General features: G+C 40.5%; 1 long non-coding RNA gene across 1 annotated transcript; it reads left to right on the plus strand.

Annotated features, from left to right (window-relative positions):
- Positions 1–4190: 4190 nt before the first annotated feature.
- LOC145398622 (uncharacterized) lies at positions 4191–26428 on the plus strand. Its single transcript, XR_013897164.1, has 3 exons — positions 4191–4266; positions 21150–21267; positions 26351–26428. It is a non-coding gene; the product is annotated as an uncharacterized LOC145398622 (long non-coding RNA).
- The last annotated feature ends 3 nt before the right edge of the window (positions 26429–26431 follow it).

A 26431-nucleotide genomic window follows, 5' to 3' on the forward strand; every position in this document is an offset into this window, starting at 1 on the left:
CTCTCTCTCTCTGAATATACTCTATATATATTATGTGGATAGGTACAAAGAAAAATAGATAGATAGATATGAGGACAGATAGCCAAACAGATAGACTGATAGATAGACAGGAAGGCAGACAGACAGACAGAGAGATAGACAGAGATAGGAAGGCAAATATATAGACAGACAGATAGACTAATAGATAGAGAGAAAGATGGTTAAATGAATAGATGGATGGAGGGAATGATGAAATTATTAGAGCAGAGAGAGAGAGAGAGAGAGAGAGAGAGAGAGAAAACAAAGAACAAGATGAGGATAAAGCAAAAAAGGAGAGTGATGAGAAGCTGCCTTACACCCCAACGCACATACGACCATGACGAGGAGAGGATGGAAACAACAGTGAGAGAGAGAGAGAGAGAGAGAGAGAGAGAGAGAGAGAGAGAGGATAACAGAGCAAGAATGGGAGAATGAAGGAAAAGAGAGAGGTATGTGAGCTGAATGGAAGTTAATTCGTTCACGCACCACTAGCTTTAATAAAGGAACCTAGGGTTATACCCATACAAGAACACATCACTGGGTTCTTAAGGTCCTTGTGGTCGATATAATCTCTCCCTCTCTCTACTTATACACACACATACATATATATATATACCGGTATATATATATATATATATATATATATATATATATATATATATATATATATATATAAGTTGCTCTATCTACAGTATTTACCTATATTTCTAACTATCTGCCTGTATATCTGCATTTATTCATCTGCATACCGATATATATATATATATATATATATATATATATATATATATATATATATATATATATATATGTATATATATATATATATATATATATATATATATATATATATATATATATCGAGATGAAGGTATATGGAACTGAAAAAAGACAAAGTAGATGCGTAAACTGAGGGAAAGAAAAATGGAAGGAAAGCGAGCCAGATAGATGGTAGATCGAGAGAGAAATACATCAACAACGAAACTGTGAGCAACATGAAGAGCCAGAGATAGGGAAAGAAAGTGGGAATGTGAGAGGAGCGAGTGATGAGAAGCCAGCTCACACCTCACTCCCCTTGTAAACAGACACAGTTATGAAAGATCACTGTTTGCATGTCGGATTTGCGCCTGGGGCCAGCCGCATGCCAGATTATCTCGGCTCGAGGTGAGAGAGAGAGAGAGAGAGAGAGAGAGAGAGAGAGAGAGCAATGAGGGAAATTTGTCAGGTGGGAGTGTAAGAGAGATGTAAAAAAAAAAAGTGAGAGAGAGAGAGAGAGAGAGAGCTAATCTGAACTGTTTGTGCGTTGGCTAATAAACATGAGGAAGCACTCAGGGACAAACAGAGATCAGCGCTTAGTCACACCCTTGTATGATCTCTGTCTGTCTGTCTGTCTGTCTGTCTGTCTGTCTGTCTCTGTCTCTCTCTCTCTCTCTCCTGTACACGCCACTCCGTTGCCTATCATGTCTTTTCTTCTCCCTTGCACACAAACACACACACACACACACACACACACACACACACACACACACACACACACACACACACACACACACACACACAAACACACACACAATCATCATAAACATCTGCTTATTATCAAGTAGTTCAAAATTTTCATACTGTTTCTGAATCAGCAGCTTTACAGGATGACACTTGTATATAGACAAGTTCAGTCTGCAATTAAAAAGGAGACACGAGACAACCGCTTTCCTACAGGTGCGAGAGAGAGAGAGAGAGAGAGAGAGAGAGAGAGAGAGAGAGAGAGAGAGAGAGAGAGAGAGAGAGAGAGAGACGGTGGGGGGAGGGTAAGTTAAAGCGGAAACCTTTCATGAACAATTCTACAAATATTAGACCTCCCTGTTTGTTTGGAATATAAAAGTAACCAGATTGAAGGGATTCATGCAAGAAATTAGAAACCGCACGTCAGAATGAGAATCTTGAGGAAGTAGGAGCCACAGGTTACCGAACTCTAGGTTAAACAAATTTCACTCCAATTTGGACCAAATTTGCCATATCTTCATCGTCATTTCTGGGATGTTTTACTAGATTAACACTAGAGTATGGTATTAGTTATGAAGAAGTGCTGTGGATTGGATATAGACCCGTAGCATTACCTTTTTCGGCATTTGGTTTACGCGAAATAAACTTCACAATGACGGAAATCTGCTCAAATTTAAGCCGTTCAGTCCTATTGCAATGTTATTTTGTTTCCGATATTCACGGATTATTATATTCAAATTAGGGGAGGCATCTTATAGTGAAGGGCTTGATGAAGGCTATTGGCAGTATTCTCATGTGGCTGGGATGCTTATTAACACATCTTCCTTACCAGTTTGTTTTTTATTTTGCTCCGTTGCTGTATCCTTGTGTGTTATTCATGCCGTCTGTATTGACATTATAAAGATATGAGAAGCAACGAAAGAGGAAGTGAGTGGGTAGTTTAGAAAATAAATCATTAATGTACAGATGCTAGGGAGCCTCCTTAGCCGACTAGGAAACGGGCCTATGTCTAAACACTCCATTTCAGAAAAGGAAAAGTCTACCCCCAGCTGAGTAAAGGCGGCTGAAATTACCAAGAATAGACTAAGGCAAATGTTACAGGATTTAAGGGTATAAGGTGAAAGAACTCTAGCTGAAGCAATATACTCCAGCCTCTCTCAAGCCCATAATTCATTGGTGGGTGGCAGAAAAAGCGGGCATGTGAGAGGTCCTGTCACACGGTAGTGCGGGTGGGCTGGTGTCAGACACATGGTTATCATTAGGTGTGGGGCGCGGCTTGGCTTTGAGGGAGATGTACAGGCAGGGATAAATGTTTGCCTGTTAATCCACTGCCTCTGCTTCCAACTGCTATGTGCGTCTCTTTCCTCCTTGACGCATCGAATCAGACAGTACCATTTATGGACATAGAGACGTAGCGTACTTCCCTTGCCTTGGGAATATTAGTTTGCAGAAGAGAGCGAGAAGGAGACGAGGGGAGATATAAGGTCAACATCTTTTCCCCACTGTATGTTTCTCTGAGATTTATGTACGTAGTACCTCGGGATGAGAGAGAGAGAGAGAGAGAGAGAGAGAGAGAGAGAGAGAGAGAGAGAGAGAGACAGCATTACCCACATACTCCCCGTAAGTCATAAAAGGCGACCATAAGGGCTAAGCCGGGTGCTGGGTCCTCCAGGAGTCATATTCATAAACATTCCTTAGCTTAAGTTATACTAAATTGCATTTTTTTTTACGTTTTTCTTCTCCAGTAGAGCTACCAGATACCTCACAGCCAAAGTAGATCGAATATTGTTGTGAAGTGCACTCAAAGAAAACAACCATCTCCCTAGTTCCGTCCGAAAGTACTGTAGAACTGGCGGAATGCAAAGAAACTCCCATCACTATGCATGCGTGTTTTTGAAGGTACGATTTTTCCGCTGTGTATTCATCAAACTTTGGGAAGATACCTGTGTCTGTATGTCCAAGCAAAATGATGCATGATAACAGTGACAGTAAATGAGTTTTGGTTTGGGGGAATACTTATTAAAACTATTTATGTATACTCCCCCCCCCCCAGACACTTTTCTTGCAGTGGCGTATGAATGTGGCACCCCGAAGTCTTGACACGTGTCGCAAGCAGCCTGGTGGCACTTATGGTACAGATTGGAGATGTACTTAGAATTCCTACTCCTTTCTTTTATACTGAGAGAGACATGAAGATTGCTCTTATGATAACTATTAAAGAGAGCTGTGACCTGAATTTCGTTCTCTTATGATTTATGCCCAGAAAGACATGAAAGAACTGGGTGCAAAATGATTTCAATGTTACGAGCCATTGTTTTAAAATCAGATATAGTGACAAATTCTTTGTGGTTTGAGAGTTGCGACCACTTTTGTGTAGATAGCCTATATTATTTAATCGATATCATACAGTAGGCACTGACCATAAAATCAAACAGTTTATAGGGAAACTTCATCATCATCATCTTCATCATCATAACACCACCAACTCTACCACCATCATCAACATCATCATCATTATCATGACTTGTATTCCACTAAAGAATGAGTGATGTTAAAAGTAAAACCTGACGAAACACACACTCACACACGGCAAAATCTCTTCCGGAACAGAACTCTTACAAGGTAGCCATCAGAGCCAGGCGACCAATGAGGCCTAGAGGAGAGGGGCGAGCAGAAAGACAAACACCCTGGGAGTAGTAATAGAGGAGGACTGTCATCGGGCCAAGACGCTCCTGTTTTTACGAGCTGGTGCGTGGGATTTATCTCTCGGTAACCCTAGTCCGCCAAGATGCTGCAATCTCGGCTCGTTTTTTGCTGTCCCTTTGTCTTTACTTGCTGTGAGATGTTTGCTGTTGCTCTTGCTGTGGTGGTCTTGCTATAACGTTCTCTCTCTCTCTCTCTCTCTCTCTCTCCCAGGATATAATGTGCTTGCTCTAAAATTCATACTGTGTTATTCTTACAATGATACTCTCGCTCTTTGTTATATTTTTCTCTATGTAACTCAAGGCCTTCACACAGCTGCAATCTCCGTTCTTTTTGTCGTCCCTTATCTTTACTTTTTGTGGGTTCTTTGCTGTGATTCTCTCTCTCTCTCTCTCTCTCTCTCTCTCTCTCTCTCTCTCTCTCTTTCTCTCTCTCTCTCTCTGCTGTGCTGTTCTTGATTTCTGTGTCATTTGATTCTTTTGATTATTTTAAGCCTTTAATCCCTTCAGTCATAGGATGCAATATTGAGTTTATGCTTGCTACTTTCAGACGATTATTCTCAACTTTGGAAAGATCTGCAGTAGTGAAGGGGATTTTTAAAGCTATTACGTATCTCTCCCCGATCAGTAATTTTCTCTTAAGCTGATTAAAACAGTCTAGTAATAATAATAAAATACGAACCAATATACATTACAGGATTTAAGAAGCTAATAACAAGTTCTTCTTCTTTATGTTGACTTTTTTCTACACTCAGGTTGGCTTTTAACAAATTTTTCTTCTTGATTCCTCCCGTGCTGTTTGCACCGCTTGTGTGTGTGTGTGTGTGTGTGTGTGTGTGTGTGTGTGTGTGTGTGTGTGTGTGTATGTATGTATGTGTGTGTGTGTGTGTGTGTGTGTGTGTGTGTGTGTGTGTGTGTGTGTGTGTGTGTGTGTGTGTGTGTGTATGTATGTATGTGTGTGTGTGTGTGTGTGTGTGTGTGTGTGTGTGTGTGTGTGTGTGTGTGTGTGTGTGTGTGTGTGTGTGTGTGTGTGTGTGTGTATGTATGTGTGTGTGTGTGTGTGTGTGTGTGTGTGTGTGTGTGTGTGTGTGTGTGTGTGTGTGTGTGTGTGTGTGTGTGTGTGTGTGTGTGTGTGCGTGCGCGCGCGCAGCCGCCCCGGATTAAAGTGTATTTGATATACTGGTAATTTTTAAGCCTTTTACTATAAGAGGTTCAGCCCAAGCTATGCTAAAACAATGGTAATAATAATAATAATAATAATAATATTATTATTATTATTATTATTATTATTAATAATGAGAATAATAATAGTAATAACAATAACATCAACAAAGGTAACGTAAGCTGAGTTAGTCACAGGATGTTATAATTTTAGGTCAATATATATACTAACCTCTACTGTAAGATGTTTCGCCAAAGCCATAATAATATGATATAATAATAATAATAATAATAATAATAATAATAATAATAATTACACTGTTTCAAAGAACAATAATAACAACCACCATCATCATCGTAATCATCATCACTATCATCATCTTGCGGCAACAAGAATATAAACATAAGAATATAATTAGAAGTGAATTTAGCGGGAATACAGTATCAAAGGAGTCTCGAGATTGATGAGCTTAATGGTAACAGTATAAACATTCACGTATAAACACTGAGGATCAGTTACTCACTCAGCAGAATCAGGTTATCTGGCTTTAGTTGGAATAAAATGCTAGAATTGTCCCGACCTTTGGATGTTTAACCAGTACATACATCAGCAAATGTCATAAGCATCCCCACTTAATCCAAAAGATTCCCCCCCACCCACTCCCCACCCACTCTTTTTTTTTTCTTCTTTGACTATGCCACGTTGAGCGCTCACACTCTTTTTTTTCCTTTCACTTTCTCTGTCTTATTTTTCATGAGGGACCTGTCAGGCGCCAGCTGTGTGTGTGTGTGTGTGTGTGTGTGTGTGTGTGTGTGTGTGTGTGTGTGTGTGTGTGTGTGTGTGTGTGTGTGTGAGAGAGAGAGAGAGAGAGAGAGAAGATAAAAAAAAAATAAGCACAGAGTAAATTGCGGGCCGCTTAAGTTCTCAAAACTGTCCGTGTGATGATGTCTGGTTTATTATACTCCTGCTCCTACAGTTCATTCAGTTAAGGTGACACATTGAAATGAGGAGCTATTATTACTATTATTATTATAAGTCGTAGTAGTACAGTAGAATTAGTATTAGTAGTAGTTGTAGTGTTCATGGTGGTGGTGGTGGTGGTGGTGATAGTAGTAGCAATAGTAGTAGTTTAGCAGTATAGTAGTAGTAGTGGTGGTGGTGATAGTACAATAGTAGTAGTAGTAGCAGTAATCTTAGTGGTGATGGTGGTGATAGTACAGTAGTAGTAGTATTAGAAATAGTAGCAGTAATAGTCGTGGTGGTGGTGACAGTACAGTAGTAGAAGTTGTAGTTGTTGCTGCTGTTGTAGTGATAGTAGTAGTAGTAGCAGCTGCTATCCCAGGCTCATGTGACAGTGAAGCCTGTGGACTGTAGGGAGACGTTGCTCATTTTCCACAGTCCACCAGCCTCCTTTCCTGGGATAGGGAAGGGAATGAAGAACGTTTGTATAGCTGGGCAGCTCCACCACACGGCCATATCAGTGCCACCAAGCGAAGGCGTCCATCTCCGGCACCGAAATGAACACTTAAATTACTATGGCACTACTAGAGGTCTCTTCTACGTTAAGTGAAATTGGTCGAGGACGGCAAGAGGAAACCAAAAAATTTAATCGTCCTACAGAAAGAGTTTTATCCACGTCACTTGCATATGTATCTATTATGTACTTATTTATTTTTTATTTATATATACACGTCACCACCACCCGACAGTTTTCTTCAACGACTTCATTCTATTCAAGCACTGAAGGAGTTGATTAAAACTGTATCTACCTCTTCTTATTCGGCATGTCACACCAAGCTAAATAACATCGTCTGAAGGTATCAAGAATATAACTTACGTCATCGTATTGTAAGAGCTTGAGCCATCAAATATTACAGGCATCGAGTGAATCTGGATCTTGTGACTATTACGATGTTCTCTCACGATCAGAAGTTCACCTACCCTTAGCAATCAGCTCCGACGATGGAAGGTGTCACATGCTTTTTAACTGTTTTATTTTTTTATATAATAGCACACAGAAAAAGTAGTATGAGATGGTAGGATACTCTGACGTTCGGGTAGGAATGAGAAATATGAAATGCTGTCGGGGGATTATTGGCAAACTTTTGCTGATGATGGTGCTGACGCGGTGTGTATTGTCACTGTGCATAGAAAAGTTGGGATCTGATACTGTCAGCACAATAGCTTCGTATTTTACGTATATTATGAAAAAAGGTACAAAACAACAGTGTAATGTTTCAATGTATTTGCCTGCCTTTGTGTGTGTGTGTGTGTGTGTGTGTGTGTGTGTGTGTGTGTGTGTGTGTGTGTGTGTGTGTGTGTGTGTGTGTGTGTGTGTGTGTGTGTGTGTGTGTGTGTGTGTGTGTGTGTTCCCAATATATCTCATGAACGGCTTGAGTTATCAACATGAAACCTTCAGGGTATCAAGATATGGCCAAAATCATGTCCGAGTTCGGAAATGGACACTCGGGGTCAAGGTCAAGGTCATCAAAATGGCTTCCAAAGGTCAACTACTTTTTAACGCCCGCCTTTAGCACCATTATATCTCATGAACAGCTTGAGCTATCAACATGAAACCTTCAGGGTATCAACGTATCAAGATGTGGCCAAAATCTTGGACTTGGGCAACAGCATATTCTGGCGGGCGATTAGCACTGGGCTCCCGAGCTTTTCTGTCATTGTAGTTGCTCCTCCTCCTCTTCCCCTTCTTGGCCAAAGCTCTGAATTAAACCTAGACCCGAACGTACCAATCACCAACGACCACCCAAGGCTCTCGCCAACGTTCTCTTGGAGGTAGTTTCTACCTACCCGCCTCCCCACTGATTTCTAGCTTGCACTAGCCAAGTGCATTTTCCCTGACGGGCTATATGTTTGCCCGTGTCCTCCTCACTGAGGAAGCAAATCGCAACAGAACAGAACATACCAACCTCACAGGGTTTCTTACCTCTATCCTGCTCTACTGTCCACGATCATTCTACTGTATCACCTCTACTCCTCTTCAACCACCCCGCCGTTTTGCTTCCTCCCCATATCCATCTTCTGTGACTTAAAGGTATAAACTCCCGTCGCCAACCCAGGTCGTACAAGACGCTCCTACAATCACTGAACTTGCCTTTCCCAATTCCAACACCCAACTTATCTTAGTCCATCCCACCCTCACTTTTCCGTTGATTCCACACACATCTGCTCCACCACCTCTGACACATGGCATATACATGTATAACACCAGTCTCCACAACGTAAGCTTCACATCTATATACCACACAACCCACCAACACCAATTCAGCACATTCCATCTACTCATGTCCACTACTTCGAGTACCAGCTGACCTACAGTACCAGGATTCACATGGTATACTTTCCCTATCGTGGCCTACTACCCATCACTATCCCAGCCTATCTAACCCACTCCTTAAAGACATAAATCGATATCTCATCCACTGCACCTACATGGCTGTTTTGGGTACACACTTCCATATGCACGACCTGAAATGATCTGTATTTACGTCATTTGATCTGCTGGATTGAATGGGACATGGAAGGATCTAATAGCACCAAACTGTCTTATACTTGAAAACTGCTGCATTGACTGGGCTGATTTTTTGGCACATAACATTGAAGAACATGGCTGAATCAATGTATGTTGCGAAAATCTGTTTGGTGGGCTTGAGGTGACCGTAAAAGCTCTAAGGTACTTAAGTTAGTGGTTATATGTTTATAATCCTCGGGCTCTTACAACTGTCTCAGCTAAATGAAGGAGTCTTTCATAAGCGAGAACAGACTATTAAAGCGGTTCTCAGTCATTAGATGGTTAATGGTGACAGTATTGACACTATTAATTTCCTTTGACTCATTTTCAAGCGAATTAATTCATATGGTGTTAGCTGATACAAAAAACGAAAGTTGTCTCGACCATGAAAATGTGATAAATGTATTGGACTACGGCAGTCTAGCCTCAGGCCCTTAGTCCGTGAGGGAAGCGGTATGGAGAGTGGCTGTTACCATGACAATGAAAGCCCTTCATTCACAGGAAGCTACCGGTTGGAATTTTTATCAGACTTGTTAAATATTTTATGGTATTTTTGCATGACCTACAATTAACAATGCCAAATGCAAATTTGTTTCATGATCTGAATATGCAGCAGGCTGGTAAACATATTTTCCTGTGAAATGAGAACTGAGTTTCATTGGCCTCATATCCAGTCAGCCATTATGCACTAACTGTGATTTAATTTTTTGCTATTTGCATACTAATAGGACATATAATTACGACATATCGTCAGCAGTTAATGTTGCCTATGCAGTTTTAGAAAGCTTCCCACGGTTTTTCATTTCCTTATCCAGGTAAAAGAAGTTACCAAGATGTTCACTACTGATAAAACAGATGTGTAACAGGTTAATCAGAGGAAACTGGGTTTCACTTATGCCAAACATTAAGAGGCTCGAGGTTTCCATTCTTCAAGACTAATTACTGTATACATTCTATTGTTTATACTGATTCAGAGAGAGAGAGAGAGAGAGTCATAGCTTTATTATTATTATTACTACCACTACTACTAATACTATCACCGTCGTATATGTGGTCATCATTAGTATTACTGTATAATGAATCCCATCATCCACACAACTTTTGATCCCTTAAGAGATAGCGAAATATACTAGGGAGGAGAATTACTTCAGACCAATAACAAAGAATTAGCGAGCTTCGACATCGGGGTAGTGAAGATTGGAGTGGTGATGGCAGACGGTGGGAATGCCAGTCATGGAGGCTGTAAAACTGGGGAGGGATGTGACTGGGAAACGAAGGGATATGCAATGATGTTGGGTGCACAAAGGAGAGAGAGAGAGAGAGAGAGAGAATCTGGGTAATATTTGTCAAGACTACACATCTACAGTTTCATTGCAAAGAACAATTGTAACTTCATCGCAAGGAATTAAATAAGCTTCACTACATCATATTCCCACTTCGTTTCTCACGACAAAGTAGGATACAAAAATAAAGGGAGACAGATGCCATTATCAACTCAATAAAAATATTCTATGGCAACTACACAGAAGGAGTTTGGAGTGGTGGTGGTGGTGGTGGTTGCATTGATGGTACTGGTTGTTGTTGTGGTGGTGGTGATAGTGTTTTCTGTCTTTACTGTGATGTTGGTGATAGTGACGATGGTAGTGTTTTCTGTTTTTGTTGTGATGGTGGTGACAGTGGTGCTGGTTATGTTTTTTTGATGATGGTGGTGATAGTGGTGGTGGTGCTAGTATTTTTGGTGTGTGTGTGTGATGGTGGTGGTGATGGTGAAGGTAGTGGTGGTGAAAGTGGTGAATGCTGCTGTGGTGGAGGTGGTGGGTGTGACTGGAACCCCCTTCATGGACGCCGTAAAACTACTGTAAGTTATGACTGGAGAGCGGGGGATATACTGTTCGGTGGTGTTTGTTAGTGTATAGGAGCAAACAGAACTGTCTTTACTGCAGAGTTTTTGTTTTCATTTACTGTCCTGGGCTGGTGAGGTTGCTGCAAAGAATGCCATATACAGTACATTGGTCTTGAAACGAAGCAGAATAATGGTAATAATAACAATAGTTGTAGTAATTTATTATTATTATTACTAGTAGTAGTAGTAATAGTAGTAATAATGAAAATAATAATAATAATAATAATAATAATAATAAAAATAAAAATAATAATAATATACCGGTGCTAAAGTTCCACTGAAACAGACAGTCATGAATATATATTTCTAAACACAATGAGGGACTGAAGCTGAAAGCATATTGCCAAAGCACTAAAAGCTTTATTGAAGAGTACTAAATTTTCACTGGGAGGATCAAAAAGGTTCCATGAAGCTATAAAGTCTACGGTATGTACACAAAGGCTTTGGGGTGGTGGTGGTGGTGGTGGTGATGATGATGAGAGTGATGGCGATGATGGTGGTGGTAATGATGGTGGTGGTGTTGATAATGGTGGTAATGATGCTGGTGGTGTTCATGATGATTGCGATGATGGGGTGGTGGTGTTGATGGTGATGGTACTGATAATGATGGTGGTGATGTTGAGGACTCCCATTATGGAGGTCATTAAAATGGTGAAGGATATGACTGAAAATCGGGCAAATACGCAGTAGTGTTAGTTTGTGTAAGTAACTGGAACAGAGAGCCATGAAAAAGCAGTATAATCTGCAGTAGACAGACAGAGGCAATAGAACTGTTGCGCAGAAAGCGCTAAAATTTTACTGCCAGGAATATTAAAAACTTATGGCAGACAACACTAGTATTTCACTGCAAGAAAGTAAAAAATACCATTGCAAGGAACATTAAACAGTTCATTGAGAGGACTAAATATACTTTCACTGCAAGGAACACTAAAATTTAATTGGAAAGATCACTCATATCTGCATTACAAGGAACACTAAAAATTTCACTGCAATTGTCACAAAGCTCCAAAAAAAAGCAAAATATACCAAGAGAAGCAAAGAAACAGAAGGGCTTTGAACGAACACTTAAAATTTATCACAAGGAACCAAATAAATGATCATGGTAACCATCATAAAGCCACGATAACGCAATAAAACGTTAGCAATAAAAGGGGAATTAGAGTGGTGGTGACAGTGAGTGTGATGACGGTGGTGGTGATAGTGTTATCGGTGGTGGTGATAGTGGTGACGGTGGTGGTTGTGATGGTAGGAACGGAACGCACGTCAGTAGGGTCGTAAAACTGGTGAGGGATATTACTGAAAAGCAGAACACAATGCCTTGAAAATGAACTTAGATCCCCAAGATATTACCCAGTACACTGAATGAACACAACCTCCATAAAGGCATTAACCATTAAGCCACGAATTACCTTCTCTGCATTTCCTTTCGGCTAATGTTATCGATTAAAAACTAGTCGTCGTATTCAAGTGGTGTAACCCTGTGAGAGTATAAGTCCTAGAGCCACACCACACTGCTTATACGAGTAGTCACTGAAATATAAGTGTAAAGGAAGTTGCAGGGGGGAAAAACAACAAAATCAATATGTACAGAAATATATGAAGAAATCTCAGTAAAACTTATATGTAAACAAATTTATGGGGGAAAATTACAATAAACCTACCTATAACCTAAGAAGAAAATTTATTAATACCGGTATCTATCCGAAAACAAATTTTTGGAGAAAACTCACCAAAATTTAAATGAAAACAGATTTATGGGGAAATGTATGAATAAAAATAATGAATTTTAAAAAGCAAATAAATATCGTATTACACTTATTCATCAGTATTTCGCTTCCTTTAATAACTTTGACTTTTGTAACATTTTCCACGTCTGAACAATATCGTCGCGTGTTATTCTATGTAAAATTCGTAGGAGAGAGAAGGAGACCAAGGACGACGTGGCGGGATTGGGTGGAAGGATAATGAGTGAGGGGATGTGTGCTGGAGAGAGTTGAGGCCAGCCTAAGAACAAAGGACAGAAAAACATAGAGGCGATTTGTTTGTGTTCACCCCCTTTCTAAGATTACGGAAAGTTAGAGAAAATACTTCAAGCCTCTCACTGCGAGAACAAAATCTTTGAAAAGTCCATCTTAAATTGAAGAAAAGCGCCTTGACATAGCAAGAATAAAAGGTTAAGAAAAATTCCATGGTTAATATCTAGTAAAAATCTGACTGGACAAGGACCTTTAAAGAAATCCCTGCTACCCGCTCTTGCCTTTATTTCTTCCGTTCTCCCGAGAAAGCGTTTCCAAGGAGCTAAAATCACCACCACCACCACCACTACCACCCACACACTCACCCCCCCTTTTACACACACACACACACACACACACACACACACACACACACACACACACACACACACATCATCTTCCTCCTTTCGCCCTTTCCTTCCCTCCATGTCCTCCTTCCACTCCTCCACCTTTCCTCCTTCTTCCCCTCTCCCTACTCCATCTCCTTTCTCGCCCCTCCATTCCTCCTTATTCCCCTTCTGCTCCTCCATCTCTCACATTTCAGCTTCCTTTCTCTGTCTACTTCTCACCTCTCTGCCTCTCTCTCTATCTCTTCCACCCAACATCCCTTCATTTACGGTGGTTATTCTCCAGTCCCCAATCTTCCCTTTCATTCCTTTCAGCGTCCTCTTCCACCATTCATTTGCCCCTTCCTACCTCTCCAACACTCCCCATTACCCCTGTAACTCATCCATAACTTTCTACCACCCTTCCAACGCCTCCACCTCCCACTCCACTATCACTCTTTCTAGTTCATCCCTCCATCGCCCCCTCTCACCCCTCCAATCGTCTTCTGTCACCCCTCTCCCTTCTATTCTTCCAACTCCTTCTCCAGCCACCCTTCTCTCTCTCTCTCTCTCTCTCTCTCCTCCGCCTCCTTCCACCCAGCCTGAATCTCAGCTAAATTCGAGGGTCACTGTGGCAGCAGGAGGGACAAGGCTCTCGAGGGCAGTTCCAAGGGAGTGATGGGCCCCACACAAAACACGGTGGGGGGGGGGTGAGAAGAGGAAAGGGAAGGGAACGAGTGGGAGGGGAGACTTAAAGGATGGCAAAGGGAGTTGGAGGGATGGACACAGCAGGGAAGGAGGAGTGGGAAGGTTGGGATAGGAATGGAAGGGAGTGCTCGACGGATGGGAAATGAAATGGGAGGGATAGAAGAGTTGGAGAGGTGGACAAAGCAGGGAAGGAAGTGTGAGAGGGTTGGGGTAGTATAGGCTGGGAAGGAAAGTTAGAGGGATTGGAAGGGAAATTGGAGGGTTGGTGCGGTATTTGCTGGAGAGAGAGAGAGAGAGAGAGAGAGAGAGAGAGAGAGAGAGAGAGAGAGAGAGAGAGATCAAACAGAGAGGTGTCGAATATAAAGAATGAAAGTACCGGTAGTGCAAATCTAATAAGAGTTGTTTACCTATAATCAAAATTGCAATGACTGTTCTGCATTAAGTTACAAGACAACAGCGAATAGAACCACACAGCTGAACTTCACCACCATCATCACCACCATCACTGTCTCCCTTTCTCGCAGTGAATAGGTTAGAATCAGTTTCCATTAAATACCACTATGAAAGGCCTCCTCAAAGGTAAATATCAGGAGATGGGAAGACGAACATGAAACAGACGTCATCGTCCTGACGTGGTAACAGTTAAATAAACAGTGAAGCAATTCCATACAAAGAGTGAGAGAAAATGGAATTAGATATATTGCTACGGAGAAACAGAACTTTTTTCCCCTACCATTTCACTATTAACTCCTAGCATATGAGCCAAGCTTATAAAACCAAAAATTCCCCATTTTATTCTTCTAAAAGAATGTATCAAATTACCGGTAAATTATCCAAGAAATATAGTATTACTTATAATTAAATCAGAATAGCGATTAGGATAACATTATTAAGAAAAGAAACAAAAACATTTCAGGGGTCTAGTGCTAACTGCCCGCCAAAATGTGTTGTCGGCTGAGGTACATGCTACCTACAAACCAAATTTGAAGACGAGATAGTTTGGCAATAGACACACACACACACACACACACACACACACACACACACACACACACACACACACACACCGACAAAAACTATATCGCCTTGCCTTGCTAAAAGCAGGCGATAAAGATTCGCAAAACTCTACGGATTTCAGTCACCACGTTTCACAAAAAGCCAATCTACTGTACATGAAAAAATATATGACGGCTGGCATTCGGTCGTCTTTGAACAAATCCTCACCAAAAGTAAGAGGCTTCTGCTCATCCACATAGTTCCTATCTCCTGAAGGTTTGGTGAAAATTCGCCCTCAACTTTTCGAGATATTTTGGCAACAGATACACACACAGACACATGCCAACGAAAACTATCACCTCGCCTTGCTAGAAGCGGGCGATAAATTTTTTTAGAGTTCTGCCTCTTTGGGGAAATTCATTTTGTACTTTGAAACACACCATAACAATCTACAATATGTAACCTGAAAACAAGCAGACCTAAAAACCAAATCATTATCCTATTATTATTCTTAAATATAACAACACTGTAGGTATACCAGAGCTTCACAGTAGTAGGGATCAGTTATTAAAAAATGTGAAAATAAAGCTAACCCTCGTAACAAAAGCAGGAAAACTGAAGCTGGAGCAGAAGATGACAGAAAATGGTAACGTGTGAAGCTGCTTTTACACTAATTGATGGCAGGCCGGTGCAACAAATTAATTTTCTCTCACTCTCTGGAAAATATAACAGCTACGGCTAAAAGAAAAAGAAAATGAAAATGGAACAAAGAGGATGGAGCGAGCAAATGAAAAAAGTTTAATTCTGAGAGATTTTTTTTCTTACTCGGGGATATAGCAAAGGAAGAATATATATATATATATATATATATATATATATATATATATATATATATATATATATATATATATATATATATATATATATATACACACGAGTACATGTATTCAGTGAGCAGATGAAAAAGTTTAATTCTGATTTTTGTTCTTTAGTGTTTTAGCTACAGTATGTGTTGGAAAGAGGGCAGTCTGAATGTGGAGCACAAAATGACATTTAGACGATTCACATGGAGCGAAACGTGCAGGGGTATACTGATGGATAATTTTTGCTCTGCAGATAATATCGAATGACCCATTAAAATTCTAGTCATTTGTGTTCTTCTGGTCACTGTTCTTAGGCACCCGCTGCATGCATCCCACATCCCACACCCATTACGAAGAGTACCCAACACCCTCCCACCTGGACACACACACCCATTTACTGTATTGTCCAGCTCTCAAATGCAAAAGTCAGCCGATACTCTCTGGCTTTCATGTATTCACTAAATAAACTCTAGAATTTCCAGCTTCAGCTTGTCTTTTCCGCTGCGAATGATCTCTACTCTTTTAAGCGGAACGTGGGTAGCCATCTAGATGTTCGAATATTGATTTTTACTTGCAAAGGAAGTTTCTTCAGGCTCTAATCCCGAGATAACTTCTATTTATTCATTTATTCATATTTTTTGTATTAAACGTAAAGACAAAATGGAGGGAGAAAAATGGAGTGATGACTTAATGAAAGCTTTATATATATGTACATGCATATATATATATATATATATATATATATATATATATATATATATATATATATATATATATATATATATATATATATATATATATATATATATTTCATTTGTAAAAGGCAAAATGAATAGATCTGTAAGTAAAGTGAAACACTTTTGAGCACACACAGACACACACACACACACACACACAAAGGAACACCCACGTTGTCGCAGTTTCCTGTAATAAAATATTCTAGAAATTATTTTGAAAACATCTTTTACGTCACTGGTCTGATAATTCTTCACAGGGAATGAGCTGCAGAACATACCGTATTTATTTTCCTTATACACGCAAAAAAAAAAAAAAAAAAAAAAAAAAAAAAAAGAGCGTTCAGTGTTCAATCACTTATGTCATGTAGAATTGAGGTACCGTAACAAAATGGTCTTAAGTTCACTGAGAAACCAGGATATAAATCAACCAAAATTTCTGGTCTTAAAATTTACAGGGAAATAAATGAAATAATAAAAAAAAAGAAAGCAAAGTTGAGTGACAGAAGGCACATGTTTTATCTGACTGCAAACGAATACTCTCAGTCCTCTATAACTCAGTCTCAGCTGAATGTAATAGTCTGATGCTAGCTCTAAGAAAGTAGGACAAGACGCTACTGTCAAAGGGTTAACAGCTAAAAGTGTATATATGAAAGTAATGGCAATATATAAATTAGGCAGCTAGCACAAGTGGTTTTTTGACAGATCAGAATTTCAATCACAGCGCGGTATACATCAGTTGGCTCAAGAGGGGACTGTGGCAACATGGACTCTTCACTTCCTAAGTGCACATTCCTTGCAGAACGTGTCGTGAATAGGTCTCTTCACGTAAAAATGATAAAATCTCGTTAGAATGTTTCGACAGCATGGAAGTAATAGCTACATGGGTTAGAAGAGAGGTTATGAATGGAAGATATAAACGTGTGTGTTTGTGTGTGTGTGTGGGGGGAGGGGGACTGAGTTCGACGAAACTTGTTCATCGCACACAAGAAGTAAGAAAGCCTTGTTAACCTTTGCTAGGATACGACGGAGCCTATTTTGGAGCAATATCAAGAACATAAACTGTTAACAGAAGAACTAACAGTGTTATGCTTTCAAACAAACTGAAACCTTCATTTTAAAACAGGATGACTGCTGGCACAAATTGTTCTGCGCTACGCTAAAGCTCGCCTCTGCAGCAAACTCAACAGTGGAGACAAATCGGAACCCCAGGCTTGAAAATCTGCCACTTCCACCTCACTGTCTGGATCTTGTACCACGCGGCGTCCACATCTTCGGTCTCCTTCAGTAGTCCGTATATGATAGAGGGCTGTACTGACGATGTGAGAAAAGTAATACATGTGTGGCTTCGGGTACAGTCTAACTTGTTATTATGTAAAATGAAGGAGGTGTTGGACTGCTACAGAAAGTGCTTGGAACTGTCTGGAATCTTATGCTGAGGAGAGAGAGAGAGAGAGAGAGAGAGAGAGAAACAAGCAGAGATAGACAGAACAATAAATTTCTCAGTGACGAAGTAAATCCTTCTAACATACAATAAGGACAGAGGAACCTAAAATAATAAATCACACAAAATCCCAGGCTTTAGAATTTACAGCATCTGGATAAATCGTCACTGGAACTCCGAGATGCGCTTTTGGGTGTGGGTGTCTGGAAAAAGTCTGTCGCACCGCTCTTGTGTTGGGTCACGGACGGCTGGAGAGAGAGAGAGAGAGAGAGAGAGAGAGAGAGAGAGAGAGAGTACAAACTTTATGACGCAAAATGCACGGTGCTAATTATGAACTTAATATTACATAAGAACAATAATAAAGTACACACACACACACACACACACACACACAGAGCAGAAAAAAGCACAGAAAGAGTAGGGAAGAGAGAACTGAAAAGGAGGAAAATGTTTTGGCCGGAGGATTGGGAAAGGAAGAGGAAGTCGAGGGAGGAGAGAAGACAGGAAGGGGGAGATAAAGCCGGAGGAGGGAGAGAGAGAGAGAAAGATTGGGAAAAAGTGATAAAACAGGAGGATGACGGAGAAAGGAATTGTGAGGACGGAAGGAACAGGAGAGGGGAGGTAAGATGAAAGGAGGAAGAAAAGTGAACAGTGAAACAAGGTATAAGAGGAAACGAAGCAATAGCAGGTCTGTGAATTATTACACTTTATGGTACTTGGGTAGATAGTTAATTTTTTGACTGTGATTTGTATCAGTGAGCTTAGTAAAGTTAGCATTTGTGAGGTAGAATATTTTAAACAGTTTTTTATGCTGGCTAAACAATAATTGTGAGTCTTTTTCTTTGCCACACGTTTCCTCTGAGCACAGTATAAGCGCCTGTTGCTTACCGAAAAAGATACGATGTCGCTCTTTCGCTGTGAGAAGGTTGAAGAGTAAAAATAAATAGGTAAAAGAGTTGGAAGAAGATGAAATTTATGAGATGGAAAACAGTAGTACAGAGAGAGAGAGAGAGAGAGAGAGAGAGAGAGAGAGAACAGACCGGTATGAAAATCTGAGGGTGGGGAAGTAGCGAAAGGTTAGGGAAGAGAGGTGGGAGAAAGGAGAAGAGATAGCATGGTTGGACGGAGAGTGGGTGTGGGGTTAAGCTCCAGGCGAGTGGGTGGGAGGTAAGAGAAGTGGGTAGGAGTTGGAGGGAAGGGGGTAAAGAGGGAGGTAGGGCAGTGGACAGAAAGGGGGAAGGGGAGGAGACGGAGCAGGGGTTAAGGAGAGGAGAAGGAAGCTGAGAATGAGTGCAAGGAAAGTGCTTCCTCAGTATGCACTAATAAAATATAAGAACGAATAGGAAATGAAAACTATACGAGGATGCGGATGGCGAGGCAGGCGGGCGTTGAAGAGGCATGAGGGTGAAAGGAGAGGGGTGAGGAGTGGTGAGAAGAGATGGTAGGGAAGGCAAGACTGAATAAAGGAAAGGAAGGAGAGGGAAACTATACGAAAATGAGGGTAGGGATCGATGTGAGGGAGACTGAAAGGTAACTAGGGACCTAGGTAGGGCTTGGAGAAAGAGTAAGGAAAGGTTGAGGCGAGTAGAGGTTGACTATGGATGACGAGTTGAGGGGGTGAAATAAAGTTCAGGAGGGATTGAGAGGGTAGACAGGTTGAGTTGGGGTGAGGAGCACGGGGGATGAGATTGAGTGCAAGTGAAGGGAAGAGCTGACTCAGCGTTCACCACCTGCACTACCCGAAATGCGCGCACCTTTCACCAAGATTAAAAACACTTATCTTAAATCGTGATGGTGGCTCGGCCGACAGCCAGACAAATCTCACTCGATCAGATGGGTTTCTTGCCCTCTGCTGAGCCAAGATTTTGTGTAACCAAATAATTTTAATGTTTCCCCTTTTGATGTTCTTTTTTCAGATAGGCGCACAGTAATTTATTTAATTATTTCGTATTAAATATACGCTGCTACATACGAAGCTGATTTGACGTTTTCCTCAGTAATATTGTATGGAAAAAGATACTGCGATACGCATATCCTTTAGTCTGTATATAACACTGACTTCTTCACTCTGTCCCCCAGTGATTGGAGGTAACATCAACGTTGCTGGTCATATTCAGTTGAAACTTAGTAAAAATTTTCTTCCATTCTGACCTTCGTGCAGTCAAGAACCATAAATTGTAAACTTTCTTCTTCTGCCTTCGCAAGCTGAATAAACTGAGTTGGCAGTAGTCAGTAAAAACAACAGAGAGTTATTGTACTATGAACGTTTGTAAAATTATTTCTGACCTTTGTGGTATGAAACCTCTCCTGGGCTAAAAGATATTGACTGGGGTTACCGAGAATAATATAGAAAATACGTTTTTGTATACGATAAAATGAATATTTTTTCTTATAACTCCCACACTACATGAAGACGAAAGAGAAAGTGTAAAAAACACAACGTTCACTTGGCGAATTTCTACACAAGACCGTGGAATATAGTGGTGTACACTCGCACCAAAAGATGTTATCAACATAGTGAACGACATCTTCACAGTGAGTGTTGTTGCTGTACGCCTTTTTTTTTTTTTTTTTTTCCCGCAAGCAAATATTTCTGAAGAGATAGTGTATTCCACATGTTCTGGAAAAAAAAAAAAATCTTTTTGTTGTAATGATAAAAACATCAATCATACACATTCATGGAAAGTTACTGGACAGTGTTTTCAGACGTTTCATATACTGCTTCAGAATGTTAAAAAACAAATAAATAAATAATCTCATACATTTAAAGCAACTGAATACAAGTTTGTGGCCACCTCCCTCCGGAATGAAGGTGTCTGGTAGAGATGCATTTGTGACTGAGAAGGAAATCAACCAAACATTCCTTCCAGACTGCAACAAGCGACCGTCAATTTACTTTCATTTCCCTATTTCAGCTTTACTCACGAACAGGCTGGGACAATGGAAATCCTGCTGAAAAGTTTTGTGGCGAGTCTGAAATAGATAAAGATGGTGGCCCATATATAATGCTCCACTTTCACTCTGCGGATTATTTTTCTTGTGTTGCGGGGACGACTTAGTCAGTGAAATCAGTATCTACCCTACATACATCATTTGCTAGTATAAATGCCAAAACAGCGCCGACATTTCCCCACTGAGCCGTCCCCGCAACACAAACGAATGCCAAGGGAGTTTCTAAGTGAGTGCTATTTACTGTCCACCTGTACATTATTTAGCAGCACAACTTACAATATACTTTTCTCATTTCAGAAGTGGATCAAGTGGAGGCTGTGGAGGGTGACACGGTAAAGCTGATGTGTAACGTATCCTTGGATGGACTGCGCTACGTCCTCTGGTACAAGGATGGATCAAGCCAAATATTCTACGTGTAAGTCAATTCCGACAATTAATGCCACTACAAGACAGTTTTATTAAGCCTAATGATGACAATATGTAACTTCTCCAATTCACAGCAGCGGGATAAAATTGAGTGTAGATAGTAAGAAACAAGGAGGAACACTAAGAGAGTGCACTACCCCCTCCCCAACTGGTTTAAGGGCCGAACATTGGACTATTCCCTGTGACCTTGAGCATCGGATGATTACTCTCAGAATTGATTCCCTGCTTCCTCGCATTACCATAATCCTTAGTGGTTGGTGGTGGCGACCATCATTCACTTGACGTAATGTTATCTGCTTCTTCCTTCGCCTTTTATCATTCTTTATCTGCCTGCCCTCCTTTCTTCCCATTTCTCCCCCCCCCCTTCCTGTCACTTTTATTACTCTTCTTTCCACTTCAGGTGGCTCTTCACTAAGTTACAAACCTAATGGTTTCTTGTAACCCAGGAAACCACTTACAACGCTGTGTGGTAAACATATACCGTAACTATATAACGAGGCGATGTGGAGCCTGCTATGGTGTCCCTGTTAACTGGGTGGAGAAACGCTATTGCTTTGTCCATCCGAGAACCAAACTTTACATATTTCCCCACGCCAGAGCAAAAGAACATCAATCACAGCACAGGACGTCCCTGCAGGGGCGGCTGCTTTCCTGCAATTGATGCATCTACTCAGCCAAATAGACCAGGGTTACTTAATAACAAAAACAACCATGAATTTCCCACAAAGTTTAGTCTAAATAATATCGAAACTGTTTAAGTTGACTCTGCCTTGTAACTTTGATCCCGACCTTTTCTTGCGACCTTGACATTTAATTTATTGTTTTCAAAATCAGATTCCTTTATTCCCGCCTTAACCTGAAACCTTCCAAAGAGTCAGGCCTTAGTAGGATACAAATGGTTTAAGTTTACCTTGCCATGTGACTTTCATCTTTGACACATTGCTCTTGAAAAACATAAACCAAACACTTGGTTGACACTTAACCCCGTCATCAAATTTGGCTCATATTAAATCAAAAGTGTCATAGTTCTTTTGTTCGAACAAACAATCTGACCGATTTTTTGACCATTTCCAGTGACCTCAGCCTTTGACAGATTGTTCTCAGAATTTACCCCTTTTGTTCCTATCTTGACCTCAACCCTTCCACAAAGTTTGGTCTAAACTAAATCAAAACAAATTAAGTTTACCTTGCCACGTGACACTGACCTTTGACTTATTGTTCTCAAAAACTTCAGTTCAGTGGATAATCCCCAACAATCCCATCAAGTTTGGTATAAATCAAAGCAAAATTATTTTAGTTATTTTATTCAAACACAGACACACGAGTCAAACTATGACCTTGCCTGATGACCTTGATCTCTGACTGATAGTTCTCAATATTGACGTACGGTAGTTCGTTCCGTTCGTAAATTTTGAACTGGATAAACTGTCGATATTGTTAAGTCAAACTTTGATCCAGCCCTGCTGGTTTGTCCCTGTTATACTTTAACCTAGCTTAAAACTGCCATCTCTCCATATTGAATGCTAATCTGCAATAACAGATAAACGTTGGGATATCATCCTAGTCTCAAAGAAGTACCATGTAAAGGATGCAGAGCCACAACATTATCATTTCCTGCCATTGATCAACGTGAAAAAAGCTGCAAAACTTGAAAAAAAAAAGTGGGTCAATTGATAGTAAAAGCAGTATAGTCTATTACATGTAAGAATTGTGTATCACGGTGGTCAGAAATTGGTAATATTTATATCATTATTAAAAGGACTTCCGTCAACTCTTTGTTATACAGTGTTACCAGATCATAGGCTTATATCATGCATGGAAGGTTGAAGAGCATTTTTGGTGTCTACTGTACCTATCACTGCCAAGGTGAAAGGAAAGTTAAGAAGTATAGGGGGACAACAAGGAAGGCTAGATGAAGGAAGGGATCTGGGAAGGTTAGGTGGAGGAAGGAATTTATAATATGTTTGAAATTAATTTAGGAGAATGGCATAAAAGACCCTTCCACACTGGTTCAGACTCCCTAGCTGTAATTCCAGCGCCAGTATCTATAATTATAGTTTAGAATGGACCGCAGTTACCGATGCTGGAGTTAGAGTGAGGGAATATGAATAGGGTAAGTGTGGAAAAGTGTAAGCTGTGGCCAAGCGATTTTATATTATGAACCTAGCCATAGTGGTTTGGAGTAGTCACGGTCAGTAATGTCGGTATCCTCTCTCGAAACTTTGCCACGACAGAATGAGATCGTATTAACCTCACCGGCACAAAGAAATGGATTGCTTTCATGACACTGTAGCTGCGGATCACCACCGGGAATTTTGAGTGTGACTACAGATTTTTCACCGTTAAACCTAACCAGTTTAAAAGTCATGGGTTGAGCTTAGAGCCTCGCCTCATGGGCTCCGTGTCAAGGATAGTATACGAGTAGAGAGCTTTACATGTCCGTCGGTGTAATTCCTTCACTAAACACTTCCCAGAAATGAGTGTTCCAGACGAGTTAAGGGAATCTCCATCATCTGTAAATGCGCAGTTATTAGATTTCGGACCTTCATATTAATACTTGGTCTTTTGATCACGATTGCACAATCCTCACTGCTAATCAACCCAGTAGATATAAAGGGTTTCAGAGATGTTGCTTCATATTTTTAGAGCCTAAGTAGTAGAGCTCAAATGTACGGAACCTGGTTCGAAGCCTTCTGTCAGCATAAGGATTTTTTTTTTTTTTAACTCATGGTGAATCTCCTAGCACTGTGCCCTTTCTTTTCTTCCTGGCATCTCCTAACCATATACTGTACCGGGTATGTATTTTACTTGTCTGGCTGGAATAAAAACAAGTGTAGATCAGTGGCTCATATTCTTGGCTTAATACCCTCACTGAGTAAGGATTTTTTTCTTCTGTTGTTCATTGTGAAATTCCTAGCATCTTGCAGTCCCATTTTTCTCAAACATGTCTTCATCAGACGGGGATATTAGCTTAAGTGTAGCTGAAGCCAAAAGAAATGAAAATTAACAGTTTTCTTTCATGAATATGGAACTTTGGATTAGGATATGGAATTTTTAATGGCATGGTAGGAGTAAAACAGGCAGCATTGAAGAGTTAGCAGTCCCATTTCATGAATTCGAAATCTCGAATCCTTTTTACTGTCTCTTGCTGCATATTTTTCCAGCACCGAGTCTTCTCATTTCCACCCCACATCTCCTTAGCAGATGACAAAACCAGCAGGAATCTGTTCACTATCATATTTCAGGACTCCAGAACCTCTGATGAGTATAAAGACATTTTACTATCATTGTCCGTTTCCTAGCACAGGGCCTTCCCACATCTTCACCACATATATGCATATATTCTTCATGCGTCGGAGCCATTGAAAAATTAGGGTTCTCACTCTAGTTGTATGAACCCAGTCTTGGAGCCTTTTACTCTCGTTCACTGCCCTTGAATCTGAGCACCACATCATCCAGTTGCTTACCCACATCCGTTTAGCAGATGTCAGATGAAACAGACATCAAGAATTCGCAATGTGGCTTCATGAACTCAGAGTACTTAATGAATATACGGTACAGTGACATATTAATACTACTCACCGTGCTTTTTCTACCACCACGTCATTCTCTTTCCTAGGAATACCTCCTCAGTGGACGTGAACTTTTATTGGTGTAGCCGGAGTCGGAACCTTTAGAAGTCAAGGGCTTGCAGTCTTGTTTCATACACTCGGAGCTGCAGATGTGTTTAGAGACATTTTACTACTTCACATTCAATGTCCATATCTCGGCACAATATCCTCCTTTTTCCCTCCCACATCTCTTCAATGATTGAAGTCAAATTCAGCACAAATCATGATATCGGAGTCGCACTTTATGAAGCGTACATGAAGTCAAGTTCTCTGAACCTTTCATTAGGTCGAAGTCTCTGATCCATTCATTAAGTCAAAGCCTCTCAGCCATTCTATTTTAAGTCATTGAGCCTTTGTCAAAGTCGAAGTCTCTGAGTGTTGCATAATCCCTTAATGTGCATTTTATTAGCACCTGTCTTCCCATTTCCTCCCAGCATATATTTAGCTGAGTTAAAACAAATGGAAACTAAGGTTTCATAATCTTTCTTCATGAAAATTAAAGATTCATAGAGTTTCTACTTTTTTTTTTTTTTTTTTTTTAACTTGGAAGACATTAATGGGCAATATGTTATCAGTGTCTTTAAACAACTTAGAACTTTTTGCTTCCATATATTCCGTGCATAGTCACAAATGTTAATCGTGCACTGAAACTCTTGGGTATTAAAGATTTGTAGTATACCATCATGGAATCGGAGCCTCAGATATATACTTTTCTCAATTTCCTTACTAGCATTTCCTAATACGGTAAGCTCTAATTTCCTGAGCCTATCTCTCCAACAGACATGAATATGCACATGTGTGGCTTGTGTAAAAAAAAAAAAAAATGGAGTGAAATCACTAGAAATTATGGTTTCAATTTCATTTCCTAAATTTAAGGCACTGATTATCAGGATATTTTACTATCCCTCACTGGGTATATTCTATAGTGAATATCGAAATTCACAGAAATCAGTGGCTCGTCGACCCTCTTTATGGATTAGGAGTCTTAGTAGAAATTAATGGTCCACAATCTATTTCTGTGAATTCGGAGCTCGAAACCTTTTTACCATCCCTCACTGCGCATTTCCCAGCACCGCGTCCCCCATTTCCTGGCCACATCTCTTCAGCGGACGGGGACTTTTACTGGTGTGGCTGGAGTCAGTGGAAGATCAATGTTCCGGGTGGCTGGTCGAGTCACATCCCGCCATAAAGTGTTCCATCACGGGGGCTGTCTCTCTCCTTGGTCTGTCCTGCCTCTCACTTTTTTCTTCTTACTTTTCGTGTGGTTATTCCATCTTTCTCTCCCTTCCCCTCTTTCGAACTCTTCGGTGCTCTTCATGTACTTCTTCCTGTTCTCTCTCACTCTCTCTCTCTCACACACACACACACACACACACACACACACACACACACACACACACACACACACACACACACGCGAACTCACTTTCACTTAACATCTCTTCCTCTTTACCCCCACAGCAAAAGCATTCAGAGCAACATGTCGACGGGACTGAACGACCTAGGAGTACGATCCCACTTCATCCACGACCAGGGCACGCC

Source organism: Coenobita brevimanus, chromosome 46 (assembly GCF_032717465.1).
Source record: "Coenobita brevimanus isolate Jiangsu-jjx chromosome 46, ASM3271746v2, whole genome shotgun sequence".
NCBI classification, from domain to species: domain Eukaryota; kingdom Metazoa; phylum Arthropoda; class Malacostraca; order Decapoda; family Coenobitidae; genus Coenobita; species Coenobita brevimanus.